The sequence below is a fragment of the Salvia miltiorrhiza genome, chromosome 3 (assembly GCF_028751815.1).
Source record: "Salvia miltiorrhiza cultivar Shanhuang (shh) chromosome 3, IMPLAD_Smil_shh, whole genome shotgun sequence".
Taxonomy (NCBI): Eukaryota; Viridiplantae; Streptophyta; class Magnoliopsida; order Lamiales; family Lamiaceae; genus Salvia; species Salvia miltiorrhiza.
Genome location: NC_080389.1, coordinates 4,555,474 through 4,576,148, shown reverse-complemented (window position 1 = coordinate 4,576,148; position 20,675 = coordinate 4,555,474). Strand labels below are relative to the sequence as shown.

Sequence of the window (20,675 nt, the reverse complement as noted above, 5' to 3'; positions counted from 1 at the left end):
GCTAACCCACTTACTAATTAATAATCCTCCTTCTAAATTAATCCATAAATAGAATTAGCTATATTCAATTAATAGATTAACCCGTCTCTAATTGAGCCAAATAAATGATAAGGCAATCTAACTAATAATTGGGAGCAACATAAGGCAAACCAACTAGATAAAGGAAATTGGGCCCAATTAAAAAAACTATGGCAGCCCACTTTTAAAAACTGCAGCCCAATCAACTTGATGGAAAAACGCCCCTTTTATACAAATAAAAACGCAGCCCATCATAGAGGAATTGAAGTTAGCCCATCTAATTAGTAGCAGCCCAAGAAAATGGCCCAACTCTTTCCCCATCTTCCTTCCAAATTCGGTTGAGAGCCCTTTTCTCTCTACCTCACGCTTCCTCCCCATCTCTGCCCAAAGTCCGCCTCCGCCACTTCCCAAAGCCCGGCGACTGGTCACGCCTCCACAGCTCTGGAACTCCGGCGCCGCTTTCTTTTCCTCCACACATGTCAGACGCAGCATGTCCAATCGAGAACAGGAATCGAGCCCTAGTTTCTCTCGATTCAGGCGGAATCGCGGCCGCCGCTGCCCTTGTCCAACGCGACGGATCGACGTTGGACCTCGTCTGCTATGTGAATTGGCGAGAGTCGTCGTCAGCGTCGGGTCTCCGGACTTGAGGTAGCATGCTGCCTTAGTGTCACGACCGCATTTGCTAAGGATAGCAAATTCGGGGAAATCGCGACTAAGGGAGGGGATTTAGGAGCGGGATTAGGAAAGGGGCATGTTTAGCTTCTTGATGATTCGACTTTGTATAAGGGAAACAATTGAACTCAACTAGATATCAACGAAGGCCACAAGGGGACCGTACATAATGTTATCCAAAAGGGGTACTCAACGAGTTTGAGTACATTGTTAATAATACATAATGGTTTCACAAGATAACATAATATCTTAGCATAATCAGTGTTTGCAGCGGAAAGACAACAATTTGAGTATATGGATGAGGACATATACTCTACTCTGAGGTTCTCATCATAGATTGACAAAAGCTCCGCTTGCACACTACATCCCCGATCACGGCTCAACCTGCACATTTATAAATACATACAGGGCTAAGTACGGGAGTACTTAGTGGACACTTGCCGAAATTTACATACATGCATAATATTTTATTGTCAAGCCTTTCACCAGTAGTAATTAGATACAAGGGTTTTCTTTTAAAGACTCGTATTTACCAAAAATAATATCATTTCTTTCATCAATAACCCGCGCAGGCATTTTATATCATTAATAACCATATCAGTAACTCGTGCCGAGAGGGAGGCCTCCCTCTGCGGACACTATGATCGGCCAACCTGTTAGATGACTCACGATCACAAGGTGTACACTAATTCCGAAGGGATTTGCGGTCCCATCCAGAATCCGAATTCGATTAACATCAAATAGGCAATTAATAATAAAACATAAAGCATTTAGGCATTGACAATATCATTCAAATTCATAAGCATAAAGTCTTAGCAATTCTAATATATGGTTTTAGTTTATACGTAAGAAAGCCCACCTGGTAGTAAAGGCTCGTGGCTAAGCTTTAACTCTTGCGTTCGACCTTGATTCGAAAAAGAATAACGTAAGGTTTTAATTCGAGGAAAGTCTCCAAGTAAAGGGATGCCTGAAGAAATCATGCATGACTCATATTCCCTCTAATAAATCATGCTTAGAAAATAACTAGGGAAACTTCTATTATTAGTCCGGCTATCAGATTTAAACCATAGGTTTCGTTCCAGAAGGTCAAGTAATTAACTATAATGATTTGCTCTCATTAGTGTGTTCTAAACTGCCAATTAAAAATAAATCCCCCTTCGTGTAGGCAAAGGGAAGAGAAATAATTATTCGATTCATTCACCCTATGTTCTTTTCTCTCTCTCGCGATCTGCTCTGCTACGCATTTTCTGCTCTGCTCCTTCGCTCTCTGCTCCTTCGCTCTCTGCTCTGCTCTGGTATGGTCTGCTCTGGCATGTTTACTCTGCTCTGCCATGTTCAGCTCTGCTCTGGCATGTTCACTCTGCTCTGGCATTTTCTGCTCTGCTCTGGCATGTTTACTCTGCTCTGGCATGTTCCGCTCTGCATTTTCAGCTCTGCTCTGACATTTTCATCTCGATTTCCAACGTTGTTAACATTTCTCCTAGCAGGACGACCTCTCTTAGGCGGCATTCTGCAAAAATTACAAAACACTCATTTTAACACGTTCTACACATGAGTCTAAGGCAATTAGTAAATAACTGCTTATCAAAATTAACTCATCATAACTCCAAAACTAAGATATTAACAGAAACTGTTGCATACACAAGTAACATTATTCATAGTTACTACATTCTTAACTGACTTCTGAAGAATAAAAATCTGTAGAGAAACATAAAACATACACGAGATTGCCGCAAAAAGCCCATGCTAGGGTCATATATATATTATGGAAAATTGCCTCAACGAGGACTTTTATATCATCACCCAAATCGAAAAATAAAAGTCTATCCAAGTACTCCATATGATGTACCGGCTTACTAGCTAAGCAATCACAAAAGGTACTTAGTCACGGAACGTCCTAAAGATCAGCGTTTCCGTACTAATGCTAGCTAAAGACAACAACAAAAAAATAAAATCATAGTCATAGAGTTACAAAAACATCGCCACGAATCATCGTTTCCGGAACACATCCATAAGCTAAAAACTATCAAATCCGCGAACCCTGAGTCGCGGTGCGGCTGCTCCTCGGTGACGCCAGGAGGTCCTCCTCGGGATCCTCCTCCACATCCTCGTCCGGCTCCTCGCTGGGCAACAGGGTCTCCCCCTGACCTTCGCCTGTCTCCCGCATGGTATGGGCTGAGCGGAAAATGTCGTCCACAATCTCACGGATCGGATCGTCTCTGGTGCGGATCCTGGCCGTGGCACGAGGCTCGATCGGAACTGGAGGTGGCAAAGGCTCGGGACGAGTAATCCTCATCGTACCATACAGTGCTGTATCATCATCTTCTGCATAGGGGCCTTGCCCCTATCTAGGAACTCCCTCATGTTGGCTATGACCCGGTCGATGTCTGCCATGGCAGCCGCAAGCTCTACATCTACCGTAGGCATCAGTGGTGGCGGAGGAGTAGTAGCCCGGATCGCTGAGTCGGGAGGCGATGGGAAATCCCTGCGAGCCCGTGGACGAGATGGGCCTGCCTCGTCATCGTGCCTACCACGACGCCCTAGAACTGAGGCATGTGGTGGAGGGTCTCGTGGCAAGGCCATCGGGGCTCGGGAGCAGCAGCGAGTGCTTCAGCTGGCAAAGGCGTCCCCACCTGCACGTAGTCTCCCGGAAGGATGTAGGGCCCTAGAGGGGCGCTGCCCCAAAAGGTGAAACAGGCCTGAATCTCCGCGATGAAACTAAGGAAGTCTCCCACGAGGTCGTGGTAATCCTCCCGGCGGAAGATGTAGTGGGCAGAGATCTGCCCAGCCCACCCTCGCCACTCGGAAGGCAACAGTAGGATCAACCTCATGATACCGTCATATCCTGACACTCCGTGTGCACTCGCCTCGACCCAGTGTCGGTGAAATCCTGCGAGGAACTGACCGAGGTTATCCCCGTGACATGGGGCATAGGTGTGGTAGGCCCGCTCGACCTCCTCTGGACTCGCCCAAGGGGGCAATGGTCGTCGTCGGGTGAAAACAGTCATCGCCATCTAACAAAAGAAGTTCTATCGTCAAATTAAAGTAAAACGTGACATGTAACTTAAAGCGATAAGGTTCTAAATATCTATAATCGGAAAACAAAGTTCGGTTCGAAAGAACATAACTAAAAAAAATCACAACATCGTCTAAATCTAGTATTTATGCTCAAGTCATAGAGGTTCTTAATACTTAATCACAGATTAAGAATTTGACTATCATATAGTTCTAGTGTTATTGTTTACCGATCTTAGGGCTTGTTATGTTCGAGTGTTTTTCTACGATGAGATCTCGAATTGGCTTGGCCTTTTGTTTTTTTTTTTTTTTGAAACTTTTAGTGCTCGTTACTAGATCTAAGAGTATATCATCATCGCATAACAAGCCCTAAGATCGGTAAACAATAACACTAGAACTATATGATAGTCAAATTCTTAATCTGTGATTAAGTATTAAGAACCTCTATGACTTGAGCATAAATACTAGATTTAGATGATGTTGTGATTTTTTTTAGTTATGTTCTTTCATACCGAACTTTGTTTTCCGATTATAGATATTTAGAACCTTATCGCTTTAAGTTACATGTCACGTTTTACTTTAATTTGACGATAGAACTTCTTTTGTTAGATGGCGAGGACTGTTTTCACCCGACGACGACCATTGCCCCCTTGGGCGAGTCAGAGGAGGTCGAGCGGGCCTACCGCACCTATGCCCCATGTCACGGGGATAACCTCGGACAGTTCCTCGCAGGATTTCACCGACACTGGGTCGAGGCGAGTGCACACGGAGTGTCAGGATATGACGGTATCATGAGGTTGATCCTACTGTTGCCTTCCGAGTGGCGAGGGTGGGCAGGGCAGATCTCTGCCCACTACATCTTCCGCCGGGAGGATTACCACGACCTCGTGGGAGACTTCCTTAGTTTCATCGCGGAGATTCAGGCCTGTTTCACCTTTTGGGGCAGCGCCCCTCTAGGGCCCTACATCCTTCCGGGAGACTACGTGCAGGTGGGGACGCCTTTGCCAGCTGAAGCACCCGCTGCTGCTCCCGAGCCCCGATGGCCTTGCCACGAGACCCTCCACCACATGCCTCAGTTCTAGGGCGTCGTGGTAGGCACGATGATGAGGCAGGCCCATCTCGTCCACGGGCTCGCAGGAATTTCCCATCGCCTCCCGACTCAGCGATCCGGGCTACTACTCCCCCGCCACCACTGATGCCTACGGTAGATGTAGAGCTTGCGGCTGCCATGGCAGACATCGACCGGGTCATGGCCAACATGAGGGAGTTCCTAGATAGGGGCAAGGCCCCTATGCAGGAGGATGATGATACAGCACCGTATGGTACGATGAGGATTACTCGTCCCGAGCCTTTGCCCCCTCCAGCTCCGACCGAGCCTCGTGCCACGGCCAGGATCCGCACCAGAGACGATCCAATCCGTGAGATTGTGGATGACATTTTCCGCTCAGCCCATACCATGCGGGAGACAGGCGAAGGTCAGGGGGAGACCCTGTTGCCCAGCGAGGAGCCGGACGAGGATGTGGAGGAGGATCCCGAGGAGGACCCTCAAGCGTCACCGAGGAGCAGCCGCACCGCGACTCAGGGTTCGCAGATTTGATAGTTTTTAGCTTATGGATGTGTTCCGGAAACGATGATTCGTTCCGATGTTTTTGTAACTCTATGACTATGATTTTATTTTATTTTTTTGTTGTCTTTAGCTAGCATTAGTACGGAAACGCTGATCTTTAGGATGTTCCGTGACTAAGTACCTTTTGTGATTGCTTATCTAGTAAGCCGGTACATCATATGGAGTACTTGGATAGACTTTTATTTTTCGATTTGGGTGATGATGTAAAAGTCCTCGTTGAGGCAATTTTCCATGATATATATATGACCCTAGCATGGACTTTTTGCGGCAATCTCGTGTATGTTTTATGTTTCTCTACGGATTTTTATTCTTCAGAAGTCAGTTAAGAATGTAGTAACTATGAATAATGTGACTTGTGTATGCAACAGTTTCTGTTAATATCTTAGTTTTGGAGTTATGATGAGTTAATTTTGATAAGCAGTTATTTACTAATTGCCTTAGACTCATGTGTAGAACGTGTTAAAATGAGTGTTTTGTAATTTTTGCAGAATGCCGCCTAAGAGAGGTCGTCCTGCTAGGAGAAATGTTAACAACGTTGGAAATCGAGATGAAAATGCCAGAGCAGAGCTGAACATGCCAGAGCAGAGTAAACATGCCAGAGCAGAGCAGAAAATGCCAGAGCAGAGTGAACATGCCAGAGCAGAGCTGAACATGGCAGAGCAGAGTAAACATGCCAGAGCAGAGCTGAACACGGCAGAGCAGACCATACCAGAGCAGAGCAGAGAGCGAAGGAGCAAAGCAGAGCAGAGAGCGAAGGAGCAGAGCAGAGTAAAGCAGAGCAGAAAGTGCGTAGCGGAGCAGATCGCGAGAGAGAGAAAAGAACATAGGGTGAATGAATCGAATAATTATTTCTCTTCCCTTTGCCTACACGAAGGGGGATTTATTTTTAATTGGCAGTTTAGAACACCCTAATGAGAGCGAATCATTATAGTTAATTACTTGACCTTCTGGAACGAAACCTATGGTTTAAATCTGATAGCCGGACTAATAATAGAAGTTTCCCTAGTTATTTTTTCTAAGCATGATTTATTAGAGGGAATATGAGTCATGCATGATTTCTTCAGGCATCCCTTTACTTGGAGACTTTCCTCGAATTAAAACCTTACGTTATTCTTTTTCGAATCAAGGTCGAACGCAAGAGTTAAAGCTTAGCCACGAGCCTTTACTACCAGGTGGGCTTTCTTACGTATAAACTAAAACCATATATTAGAATTGCTAAGACTTTATGCTTATGAATTTGAATGATATTGTCAATGTTTTATGTTTTATTATTAATTGCCTATCTGATGTTAATCGAATTCGGATTCTGGATGAGACCGCAAATCCCTTCGGAATTAGTGTACACCTTGTGATCGTGAGTCATCTAGCGGGTTGGCCGATCATAGTGTCCACAGAGGGAGGCCTCCCTCTCGGCACGAGTTACTGATATGGTTATTAATGAAGAGTTAATGACAAGCGTAGATAATAAAGAGAGTTTAACTCATTTAAGCATAATAAAGCATAACTCATTTGAAAATCGAATTTTGCATTTTAAAGCATGAAAGTTGCATAGTTCTTCAATAGTATTTTTATTTTACGCATAAGAAATGCCCACCTGATAGCAATGTTTTGCTAAGGTACTGTGACTCCTTGAGTAGCTCTTACTCTCGCGCATGACCCTAATGTGAGAATATAAAATAAGACGTTTGTCTCAAAGAAAGTTCTCAAATAATGAGAATGCGTAATTAAACTATCCATGACTCATATTCCATTAGTAATAATCTAAATTATAGGATTAAAGCTCGTCTTGTGAGATTGAATTATTAATCTTAATTAACCCACTCATCTTAGGGCATGCTAACCCACTTACTAATTAATAATCCTCTTTCTAAATTAATCCATAAATAGAATTAGCTATATTCAATTAATAGATTAACCCATATTAGTCTCTAATTGAGCCAAATAAATGATAAGGCAATCTAACTAATAATTGGGAGCAACATAAGGCAAACCAACTAGATAAAGGAAGTTGGGCACTATGGCAGCCCACTTTTAAAAACTGCAGCCCAATCAACTTGATGGAAAAGGGCCCCTTTTATACAAATAAAAACGCAGCCCATCATAGAGGAATTGAAGTTAGCCCATCTAATTAGTAGCAGCCCAAGAAAATGGCCCAACTCTTTCCCCATCTTCCTTCCAAATTCGGCTGAGAGCCCTTTTCTCTCTACCTCACGTTTCCTCCCCATCTCTGCCCAAAGTCCGCCTCCGCCACTTCCCAAAGCCCGGCGACTGGTCGCGCCTCCACAGCTCTGGAACTCCGGCGCCGCTTTCTTTTCCTCCACGCATGTCCAATCGAGAACAGGAATCGAGCCCTAGTTTCTCTCGATTCAGGCGGAATCGCGGCCGCCGCCGCCCTTGTCCAACGCGACGGATCGCCGTTGGACCTCGTCTGCTATGTGAATTGGCGAGAGTCGTCGTCAGCGTCGGGTCTCCGGACTTGAGGTAGCATGCTGCCTTAGCCGTTGAGTTCCAGCGAGCGGACGCTTCGGTCGATGCACTCTGCCCATCGGAACAGAACTCGTTCCGCTTAGTGTTGCCCTTAGGCGCAGCCATCGCGCTCTGCCTCAAACCCCAGATTGAACAGCAACACGCGGCAAGGATAAAGCTCGACAGGTTACTAGCATTGTCTAAGTTCATTCTATCTTATGAAATCTTGGTTTTTCATACTTTGCTTATGCTTATGCTGGAGATTACACTAGGCGTTGTTTTGCTTTGTGTCGTAAGAAAATTCTTACTGTAAAAGTCATGGTTTATGCTGTATTACAGAACGTGTGACCCTGCTTAGTCTATATGTGCATATATTACTCATCTATGAACTCCGCATTCTATAACACTGAAGCATGCTTGATGGTGAATCATGTAGCATGAGGAGTAATTGAGATAGTGAATATGTACCTTGTGAATGTTTGGTTTTTGGCTGCTTGTTGCTATAGAATTCAATGGGGAAGCAACTGAAATTTGCAAATGTTGTTTCCTCAACAAATGCAGAAAGAACCAAGTATGGAATGAAGAAAACTTAGGCCAAGACTCACCTCTCGATATTTGGCAGCAGGAATTAACTTCTCTTCATCTCCCTTTCTGGTGGTTGGTGTATGAGAGAAGGAATGAAGTGTCAGGCTGGTGCTTTAATAAGTGAGTTGTTGGCTGTAAGGTTAAAGGATTGGAGATGGTGGTTGGCTGAGGGGATGGTGCTGTCGTAGGGTGGCTGAAAAACTCTCTAGGTGGTACCTTGGCATAGTTGATCCAACTGTTGGCAGCTACTTCTTTGTGCACACACACACGTTTCATTTTTCCTTTCTTCCCCTTTTTCTTCTTTCCTTTTTGTACTAGGTGATGTAATGAAAAAAAAAAATCATTTTGTCTTGGTAAATTGTATCTATAATTCCAATTCCGGGTTTGCTAAATTACGACGCTTCATTAAAAAAAAAATCTCTACGAAATAAATATCTAATTTAACTTGTTTCATAAGTCGAAATTAAATCACGATTTTAAGAAAAGAAAAGAAAAGAAGAAAAAAAAATAATAATTGCATTTCCTTACTTTAATCGATAATTAAAAGGGCGGGTTGCTACATTTTACCTGCTCTATGTGGTTCGACGCTATTTATCATTATACTCACTTAATTCTTGATAGTATTGCAGGAATTATTTGGTGGTATTTTCAATGTAAGATTCTCTGCAATGTGTACTACACTATAAACATGAAGCTACATTAAGTTGATATTGTATTGAATCTCACATTTAAAAATGTAGGTTTCTCTACAATATGTAGTACACTATAAACAGTGAAGTTACATTATAAACTTTTTTTATTATAGGAATGATTTTTATTAAAAAACAGTTAAAACTTTTTTTTGGCACTACACGCGTCCAACAATTTCGCCTCCAGAGCTCGGAGCACATAGGAGAGCCCGGAGCGCACCCTTGCACCGCATTAATATTGGAGGGCGGCTCGGACGAGCCCGGTGAGAACCCACTACGGATATGCTCTTAGCATTTTCATATTGGCATATATACTATTTAATCAAGTATGGTGATTAAACATCTTGCATAAAATAATATTGATATACATATATATTGATTCATTCTATTTATAAACATTTTGTCTATTTATGTCATATAAAAACTCTTCAAATTAAATTGAAGAAGAAAAAAATAGTTCTTGCACGAATTTATTTGGAAATAAAAATTTAAGGACATATATTCTGATAATCAATACTACTTATCCCTTTCCTTATTTTATTTGACCTTTAACCTGAATGGTTAGTTTTTATATATGCATCTTAATTTTTTTACAATGAATAGTGTTCCAACAATTTTTAGGGTGTGCTCGGTATCCTAATACTACATCTATTATTTTAATAATAAGTTTTCATAAAACATCTAAAGTGTTCTTAATTATACTTAATCTTTATTTTAATAAATTGAGGTTCTAAAACATTATGCGCCATAATTAAAAATTTATTAACCTTTAGCAGCGAATTTTTAACTAATAAAAGTGAAATTAAATAATGTAAAGTAATTGTATATATCCTAATTGGATGGAATTGGATGGAATAAATGTTAGTGAATAACAACAAATTTAAACTAAAGCATAAGAAATAAAAAATCGAAGAAATGATGAAAGAAAATAAAAAATAAAAAGTTAGAAGTGGGACATAAAATTTGTATATTGAACTAATCTTAAGAGGTGTTGAATACAGTCTACCCAAAATTCACGTATGGTATAAAATTAACCAATCACATTATAGAAAAAGTATATGCATTTGTATATTACAACAAAAAATCTTAAGTTGTCTTGATGTGTATATGTATTACAACAAAAAAAGTATAAAATCTTAAGTGGGCATAGCAAAGTCTTGATGTATATGTATTAAATTAGGCTCAGAATTTCTAGTCTTCATACATGTAATTCACTTAAGTTATTCCATTGCAACACTTAGAGTATTTTACTTCGTTGTCGTGTTGTAAAGATTGCAACCTAATAGCTTTGAGAATTGTCACTTGATACTTGGACAACTTGTTGTTCTATTATTGTAAGTTGTCTACTTGTGAGATTATAAACGTAATTGCTTATTGTATCAGACAATATAGTACATTATTGTTAAAGCAGGTTAATTATTATTATTACTTGGACAACTTGTTGTTCTACTGTTGTAAGTTGTCTACTTGTGAGCTTATAAACGTGATTGCTTATTGTACCAGACAATATAGTACATTATTGTTAAAGCAGGTTAATTATTATTATTACTTATTATTGAAACCTCGTTTATTCCTATTTTCTTATTCATTTCCCCAGTCACATCTTCCCCGACTTAACTATCCTTAGCGTAGGTCGGGCTGTGACAGGTCGATTTAAATAAGAGGTGACCTCCAGTGAAACTGCCTCCACAACGATATATACTACTTCAACATACAAATGATATGTTAATATTTTAAAGTATCATTTATATGTTGAAGTAGTATCATTGTGAAAGCGGTTTCAACATAAAATTGGTTTCAGGAGTTTTTGTGTTTAAATAAAGTTTATTAATATCTAAATTTGGTTGGTCATTCACCGCCTTATCAAAACTATGCATGTGATCCGTAAAACTCCAAATAAATCAAAGTACGTAATTAAAAATATAGGATGTATAGTTCGAGTATAGAGTTAAATGTATAAATCTTATAACCTTAATTGATCGTTCTAAACATCCAAATCCTGAATTAGTTAGTCTATGGTACGATAAAAATGTATTTTTCAGCACCCTCTCATTATCAATCTCATGCTACACCCCCCCCCCCCCCCCCAACTAGAATTTAAAACTGATCAACACTCTGACTCTCTTTCTCTCTCTGGATCACCGCATACAAATTTTCTTGTTTGCACCAAGTTTTCTTAATTCGTAGAAAGATGTTTCAGACGGAGGGAATAATATATTTTTCACACAATTAATTATACTTTAAAAAAAATTATAAAGATAAATATAATTATCTGGTAATAATGACTACAAATAACTAATTCCAAATTTGATCGATTACATAAAAACGGTGGAATAAACACATTTAGACTTCTGCGACTAATTTCAACTTTGACAATATAATTTTAGTAACTAACATACATTTCTCGCTTAACCAAATCAACACTGTCGCATAAATCCACGTATTAAGCTCCAACTAAATTTTTCGATGGTTGCTTTTCGATCTGGCTGTGAGTTGAATGGAAAAAGCGTCTCGACTCATTTTTCTATACCTTGCTTTTTGTTTCCTAGAAATTTTCTCAATTGTTTGACGCTGACTTTGCTGGAAAAGGAAACTAGATAGAAAGATCATTAAAACCACAAACGCTGGTTTTAAATCAAGGGTTAATTATTCTTTATGATCTGATTTTTGCGTGGAGTTGCTAAATGCCTTGATGTTGAATTATATACTACAATTGTTTTTATTGTTATTGTTGACTATTTTTGAAGGCTTGTGTGTAAATTCAACGCATAATTTATACAGTTTATTCATGCGTGTTATACATAAAATTCATGCATTTTTGCTAGTTCGTAATTCTTAAAATAAGGGTGGTTTATTGAATAACCGCCCCTATATATATATATATATATATATATATATATATATATATATATATATATATAGGGGCGCGCTCCAGTGAGACCCCCTATTTTTCGTGTAACATGAGTACAATGAATAAGACATATAATACTAATGAACAAAACGTATATCTAATGAACAAGATGTATATACTGATGAAAAATAAAATTTAAAAAATTCGTAATGAATAAGACATATATACTGATGAACAAGGCGGTATATACTGATGAACAATGCAGTATATACTGATGAATAACAAAATATAAAATATTCTGCTCCCTCCAGGATTCGAACCCTATGAAAAAAAATCACCCTCCAGATACAATATCAGCCATAGGATTGATAAAATAAACGTATCAGATCGTGCCCTAGATCTCACTAAAATTAGGGGGTCTCATTGGAGCGGCCCCCTATATATATATATGGTTATGATCAATGGGAAATTTTATATTATCCGTTCTGAATAAGTCAATAACTCTATGAGAATCACATCTTTTTGTGAGAACGCAGAACCATAAACAAACACATAAGAGTAATTGGTAAATTAGCCAATACTTTTAGTTGAAATAAATACATGACTTCATGCTTTAAGTCGTTTAGAATTATAAAATAGAAAACAAATGATACAAAATTTATCTTTAAAGCCTTATATGTTATATGAGTCATCTATAAAAACTATTATATTTATAAGTCTAATAAAAACTTTAGTTGAATAAAAAAGCAAGCTCAAACACACTAGAGGAAGAGATGATGACCATCAACTATCATTAACAAAAAGATGATAGTAAAAATCGACTTTTGAGAAGCCATGTTAAATATTTTGATGATGATCTGCTTACACTGAAATTGTATATTGAATAGTCTTTTCTACATATTTATATAGTGTTTCAAATACGAACTCTAAATATTTCATTAATTATTATAGTCAACTGTACATTGTATAATTTTCATATTGGCATGCATATAGTATTATTTACTCAAGTATGGTGAATAAAGATCTTGTATAAAACAACACAAATTTCCAAGATCATATTGATTCATTCTATTTATAAACATTTTCTTTATTTATGCTGTACAAAAACGCTTCAAATTATATTGAAGAAGAAAAAAATATTTCTTGCACGAATTTAATTATTCGGAAATGAAAATTTAAGAACATATCTTCCAAATAATCAATACTACGTACATTTACCTTTGCTTATTTTATTTAACATCTAACCTGAATGGTTAGTGTTTATGCATCTTGACTTTTTTTTCCATTGAAGCATATATATGTTTCCATGTTGAATCGATTGAGATCCAGTGTCCCAACAATGGGTGTGAGTATCCTACTACTACATCTATTATTTTAATAACAAGTTCTATAAAACATAAATTAATTGTCATACTAAATTTTTATATTAATAAATTGAAGTTCTAAAAATTTATGTGCCATAATTTCATACTCCCTCCATCCCACAAATCTTAATGCATATTCCTTTTTGGGTCGTCCCACGAATCTTGATGCATTTCTAAATATAGTAACAATTAGCTAAACAAATAAGGGTTCTTAATTTTACTTAATTGTCACTTTTCTACTTTATTACCTACATACTTGAAACAATAATCTGCAAATCCTTAATTTTCGTGCCGAAAACAAATGCATCAAGACTCGTGGAATTGGGAGTATTTATTATCCTTTAGTAGCTAATTTTTAACTAATAAAAGTGAAATTAAATGATGTAAAACAATTGTATATCCTATATATATATATATATATATATATATATATATATATATATATATATATATATATATATATATATATATAGGGTGGGCTAGAATAAAAACACTCTTAAGTGTATAAAATATAAACGTTTTTTAATGTACGAATTTTATCCAACAGGGTTACGAATTCATCCAATATGGTTACGAATTGCGAAAAATAAATTTTTGTTACCTTTGGGATTCGAACTCAGGGCCACGAATTCATCCAACAGGGTTACGAATCAACCGTAGATCTTGATGATCTAAGGGCTGAAAATCATTTATATTATATATATATATATATATATATATATAGGGGTGGGCTACCGTGAGAGCACGTCTTAAAATAAGAAATAAGAGCAATTTTTAATGTATGAATTTTATGTAGAATACATATGAATTCGCTGTATAAAGGTATGAATTGTGAAAAATAAATTTTTGCTACCTTTGGGATTCGAACTCAGGATCATAAATCCATCCAACAGGATTACAAATCAACCGTAGATCTTGATGATCTAAGGGCTGAAAATGATTCTTATTTTATATCTTAAGAAATGCTCTTATTTTAGCCGATCCCTATATATATATATATATATATATAGGGTGTGGTTCTAGAGAGAACTACATTATTTGTGAGAACGTGAGAACCAAATCTAATGCATCAACTGTAAAAATTAATGCATTCGCTGTTAAAATTAATGCACTCAAAAAAATAAAAATAGAAAATTGCTCCCGTTAGGATTCGAACCCAGGATCTGCATTCATCCAACAAGATGATGTATCCACCGTAGATTTTGATGATCGAATGATTGAAAATGGTTCTTCATTCTTCTTTTATTTAGTGGTTCTTTTTTGAACTTCTCCATATATATGGAGTAGATCATGTAGATCCACCCCCTTATACTAGTATATAGTATATAGTGGATTGCCACACACCTTGGAAGGCTGCTGCCATGTGTCGCGCTAGGAGCGCGCTACGTGGCAGCAACCTTCCAAGGCCTTCTAGGCTATAAACGCGGAGGGGTAAAATGGTCATTTCGATTATTTTTATTATTATATTTTTTTTTTCCGAATATTCATTTTTTTCCCTGGGCCGTCGTCAAAATTATGCATATAATTGAACACCAATGTGCATAAAGGGAAACACAAATATGCATGACGTTGGATAGAAATATGCATGAGAAAGTATCAGTGTGTGACCCGTCAAGTGACCAACAGCGAGAGCTACCTGATTGTGTCGCATAGTGCTATGCATATAGTTCAACACGAATATGCATAAAGAAAAACATAAATATGCATAACATTACACACAAATATGCATAACATTTTTCGACGAGAGACACCAGATGATTTGCATACTGATATTTTTCCATGCATATTTCTATGCAGCATCATGCATATCTGATGGTGTGGTAGTAGGATACTCACACCCATCGTTGGGAAATTGGATCTTATTCTGTAACGCCCCGCTTTTCCCTAGCTAAATTTAGAGTAAATTTTGCACTTAGTAAGTAAGATGATTTACGCCGGAGAATTTGAAATAAATTTATTTTAATGCCAACAAAATGATTTACAAAATCTTTTAAAAAAAAATCATCTATTCAAATCTTTATGCATTTCATATTATTTAAAGTGATCATATGTGATTTATCTCTATGATTAAGTATTTATTATGTAGTAGCCGCTCTTTTATTTATGATTAAGATTAGTAAATGCGACATTTAATTATTGCATCCTCCAGTAATGTTAATCCAGCTGAGATTCTGAATTAGATATTTCCACATGAAATGATCGTGAATTATTCATTGAGTAGACAATGATTTATTTTCTAGAATGATAACTGACTTAGCAAAGTCAGGTTATTAATTTTATATGCTATAGTATATTATTTCTATCTATTTTTGTTACTTGAGTCGTAGATTTATTCCGACTTATTAATCTAATTAAATCTACAGATTTAATTTAGATATTAGACGACATGTGAAGCGAATTGAATTTACGGATTTGATGTAGAATTAGCAGGCAAGAAATTAGATATCGATATTCAAGATACGTGATTAATGGGAATAATCAATGTTTGATTGCAAACACGCAATTTTATTAGCAAAACTCGAGATTAGTATTATTGATACACAAGATATAGATTTATCGAAGACTGAAGGATTTTCTTCACTTTACTCCTACCATATAGCTAGTACACGCAGCAATAAAGAAAAGAAAAAGGGAAAAGGAAAGAGAAAGGTGCGTGTGTGCACATAGAATAAAATAGCTGCAACAACAGTAGTTCTGATAACACTCATGTCCCATCCTTTCCCCTGTAGTAGCTTGCGGCTGGAGCAGTAAGGGGTCTTTCAACCACCCTACTGATAAAACATGTTATTATCATAATGCAGAGAATAAAGAGAAGCAAGATTATTGTGGTTGTATTGCTTACTTTTCCTTGATTACAATGCATCCTTATATAGTATAAGGATGGATAAAAAGTCTTACAAAATCTTCTTAAAATCAAAATACACACTCTTATATTCAATTCAAAGATCTAATCTTTGAATTGATTTTAATACTTTTGACTATTGATTCTTATTTTCAACACCTACAGCCACCCTACCTCTGTACCATCTCCGTAGAGTGCTCCAGTGTTCAGCCAACAACCATTCCCTCTTAGTCTCTACTCCAGCCAAACAACACCACATTCTCTATCACTTTGCTGTCCGAAGAGCATAGAATCCTCCACTTCGTACAGCCAAAGTCTCAAGGTAAAACCTGCTGTAATGCTTCATCTTCTTCCATTTATCTACCTGAAATTATTGAGACAACAAAATCAAATTATTTCAGTTCAGTTCATTCGTTCCAGATCGTTAAACTCAGCAACAAATCACCAACCAATCAGTTGAACAGAGTCAAGGTATTTCACTATCCCAAGTATTCAATACCAGTTCGTATTCATGTCAACATGATCAAGCTAAGGCATTACAACTATCAGGATTCATTCATGGATACTTCACGCTCTAGAACTTAGCAAAATCACCGAATATACTCTCATGAGCAAATGGCAGTTTATATGTAGTTTAAATACGCATAACTGAGTTTATACAAACAACAAGAGATTACGCCTTGTAGTTAATTCGCGTTGAGAGCCGATAGAAAGAGGGTCGAGTTTTACTTAGCTTTAGTGTGAGGAGTGGGCGACTGCCTGCTCTGAATCGGAAATGACGCACCTCCGCTCGGTCGGAACGGCGACGGCGCGACAAGGCAGAACCTTGCTGCTTGTCGGAGCTCGAATGACCGAAAAGGAAGGGCCGAACGCCGGAGAGGCAGCGGCGCCTCAAAACAGTCCAGCAATGCGGCAAACCTCGCCGGCCATCCAGTCGCAGCGGCGGCAGAGTTTCGACGGCAAGGAGAGCGGCGGAGGTGGAAAGGAATCAGGGCTCAACTCCCTGCCCACCTTGACGACTGAATCGAGACCCGAACGGCTCGGAGAAGAAGGCGAGGCGACGCCGGCTTCACTGATTGACGGCCAGAGAACCGCGGCGGCGGCGGCGATAGTTGTAGGCCGAGATTAGGGCTTTTCGTTCTGTTTCTCCAGGGGCAGATAGGAAGAAGTAGACGCCGAGCTTGATAGAGAGGAACCGCGGCGGCGACTCCGACGGAGAGTACGGCAGCGGCGACGGCGACCTTCAATTCGTGAACTAGGGCTCGCCTTTCTTGCCTTGGACGAACTGTCAGCAAGAGGGGTTTTGGGGAAAGGAGGCGGCGCGGTCAACGATTGGACGCCGGCAGCTCGAACAGCCGGAGAAGGAAGCGGCGGCGTCGGATGTCGATTGAATTTGAGGGAGAACCGCGACTGATGAGAGAAAGAGAGATAGGTCGGCTGATGCTTGAGAAAAGAGAGAGAGGCCGACAGATGGAGATGAGAGAGAGAGAATCGAATGGGCCGATTAAAATTTGAAGAAATGGGCCTTGCTTTATTATTAATTTGGGCCATGTTCTATTTTATTTCAATTGGGCCTTGTGTTATTTATTCAGATGGGCCTTTATTATTTTACTTCTTTGGGCCGAATTATTTAAATTAAAGTCCAACTGCATTCTATTTTAATTGGGCTGTTGTATTATCTTAGCTGGGCCTTGATTGATTTATTTATTTGAGCCCAGCTAATCAATTATTTCAATTGGGCCTTTCATATTAATTATCCAAGCCCACTTCTACTTAATTAATTATTGGGCTGCCTTATGTTGAGCCTTTTAATTATTTGAACTTACACTATTATTTCCGTTCATATTTATTAAGCCCGATTAATTATGAGGTTATAAAGCGAATAAGCTGAAGTATTTATTTATTTATTTATTTATTTATTTTCTATCGACTACGAGGAGCGGGATTTATTTAATCGGCGGATTAGAACACCCTGGAGAGAACGGATAAATTTTAGTTAATTATCCGACTTCATGAGACGAGACTTAGTTTTTGTTTAAAATCCGATAGCCTGAATTAACAATAGAAATTCCCTGATTATTATCTCAGAATAATAGTTCATGCATAGTTAAATTACGCATTCTCATCTAATTGAGAATTTTCCCTCGATTTAAAGTCTTACGTTATTTTCTCGGATTAAAGGTCGAGCGCAAGAACAAGAGCTCGTCAAAGAGTTACTAATCTGTAGCAAAGCTTTGCTGTCAGGTGGGTTTACTTTCATATATATCAAATGAATTAAATGTTACATTTGAGCAAGTTATTTCGTTCCAAATTATTTGAACTGTAAATCATTTCAATTATTGTCTTGCCATAAATGTTTAAATTTTAGTATGATATCTATCTGCTTTGGCTTTGCCAATGATGCAATCGAATTCGGGTCCTGAGCAGTTGATAGCTATCCTGCCAGGGCTAGTGTACACCAGTTGACCGTGAGTCATCTAGCGGGTTGGCCGGTCAAGTGTTCGTGAGAGGTGGCCACCTCTCCGGCACACAGTTCCAGATATGATAGATTACAAGAGAACTTAGACTGCAGTCGAACTTTAAGAATCACAAATGAATTTAGTAAGCTTGGGCTTTTAGCTAAAACTCCCTTGCTGTACTGTTTATGATGGCATGACAATTTACAGTTTTGAAGCATGTATTTTTATAATTAGGCATACGTGCCCACTGAGTACTCTCGTACTCAGCCCTGCATATATTTCTAAATGTGTAGGTTGAGCAGTGGCTGATGAAGATGAAGTGAAGAGCGGAGCTTTTGTCAAAAGTTAAATGAATGAACTCTTGGATACATGTCTTCATACATGTAATCAGATTATGTTATTCCGCTGCGTATTCTTAAGTAATAAGTCTTTTGAATTAAGTCGGATTTATCCGAACTTACTAGTTTGTTTGAGTCAATATGACTTAACCTCCGTTATATTATAAACATTCCTTTTGTTAACAATGATTAAATACTATCCTTCCTTGTTTAATTATTCCCCTTTCTACCCCGCTTCCAATCTCCCTCCCTTAGTCATGGTTTTTCTGGCTTAATTATCCTTAATTAAGGGCCGGTCGTGACAGAATGGTATCAGAGCAGTTCGTTTGCTCTGAATCCAAGAGTTACCCAATTAGTCCTAAATTTGATATTAGTATAAAAGAGTCAGTCAACAAAAGCTCATCACTTCATCACATCGTCACGCTCAACAAGAAAGAAAGAGGTAATGATTTTTTTTATCAAACGTTGAAAAGTTCACGTTTCATGCGAATGTATAGATGCTTATATTTAAGTTTTATGTCTTATTGATTGATTAGATATCTCAATAAACTTAGAAATATTAAGAATGCATGATCACTGTTACGAAAGAACAGTAGAAGGTAGAAATTCAGTTATCTTTCACTATAGCCATAGTGAAGAGCTAAGCAAGAGGAAGAACATCAAATGTCACTTGAAGAGACACGAGAATTCAATGAGAAAAATGCAATGAGACGAAAAGAAGAGTGTCACACATGAGTCTGTGATACGGGCATAGTTCCTTATTCAGACTATTCGCCCGTGATAACATACCGAACCAACTATTGCTTGACCCGACAAGAACTTACTTGAGACATTGCTCATAGTGATGAGTAGCTAGCAGTTGCGTAATGAGCTAAGCCTCATTTCAAACCCCTCAATTATCACCAGTTATGGCGTGAAGAGAACCTTCATGATTTATGATTGAACTATAGAATTAGACTCACATAGAGTCATAAAGCTTAGTGTAATGATGTTATAGTGTTGCAATTAGAACTGTCACCTTATAATTTCAGATATTCGGAACCTTTTTACATTACACATGAGCATGATTTAGAACCCCTATTGATTATGATCGCCTACTACGAACCGGAAGGACGAGATGTGACATGGGTAACTAGAAGTTACCGACCATTATGATCGACCAGAGAAATCTATACAAGTGCGTAAGACGAGAGGAGTTCCCGAAAATATTTTAGAGTTTAACAAGAGTTAAAAGTATCAACAATGGTTCGATGCTAAAGTCAAAATATTGAGATTCTAATGAGACCCTAAGGGTATACTCAAGTTAAGTTTACATACCTTAGCTGATCAGAGACATTTCCCCGGCTAGAATGTCTCGAGTGGAACATCCAGTCTAGTAATCAGAATGAAAGTAATAACTAAAGTTGTTCCATGATTTAGTATTGTGTGTGGTGACACAGACCTTGTAAAGATGCTCAGAGATGCAAAATCTATTTCCTGTAAAGGCGTGAGAGAGTGCTTCGAATTACATAAATGTATTACAAGCATTATGAGAATGAACGCTAGATACAAGAAGAACGACATTAGGATCGTTCAAAGGATGAATATTGAATAAGGTCGAATGTGTTTGAATGGTCTTGTTTCGTGTAAAAAAAAAAAAAAAAAAAAAATGGAGATCTCAGACCAGAAGTACCTTTTGCAGCCCAATAAACAAAGAGTTACCAAGTTCGGAAAAGTAATTCCGTGTGACTGAGAAGTAATTGTGTTGGA

General features: G+C 38.3%; 2 long non-coding RNA genes across 2 annotated transcripts; one reads left to right on the top strand and one right to left on the bottom strand.

Annotated features, from left to right (window-relative positions):
- Positions 1-7,565: 7,565 nt before the first annotated feature.
- LOC131017116 (uncharacterized) lies at positions 7,566-8,537 on the bottom strand. The gene is made up of 2 exons (XR_009099433.1): positions 8,404-8,537; positions 7,566-8,322 (listed from the first exon to the last, which is right to left on the bottom strand). It is a non-coding gene; the product is annotated as an uncharacterized LOC131017116 (long non-coding RNA).
- On the top strand, positions 7,844-8,759 carry LOC131017071 (uncharacterized). The gene is made up of 2 exons (XR_009099387.1): positions 7,844-7,984; positions 8,360-8,759. It is a non-coding gene; the product is annotated as an uncharacterized LOC131017071 (long non-coding RNA).
- Positions 8,760-20,675: the final 11,916 nt, after the last annotated feature.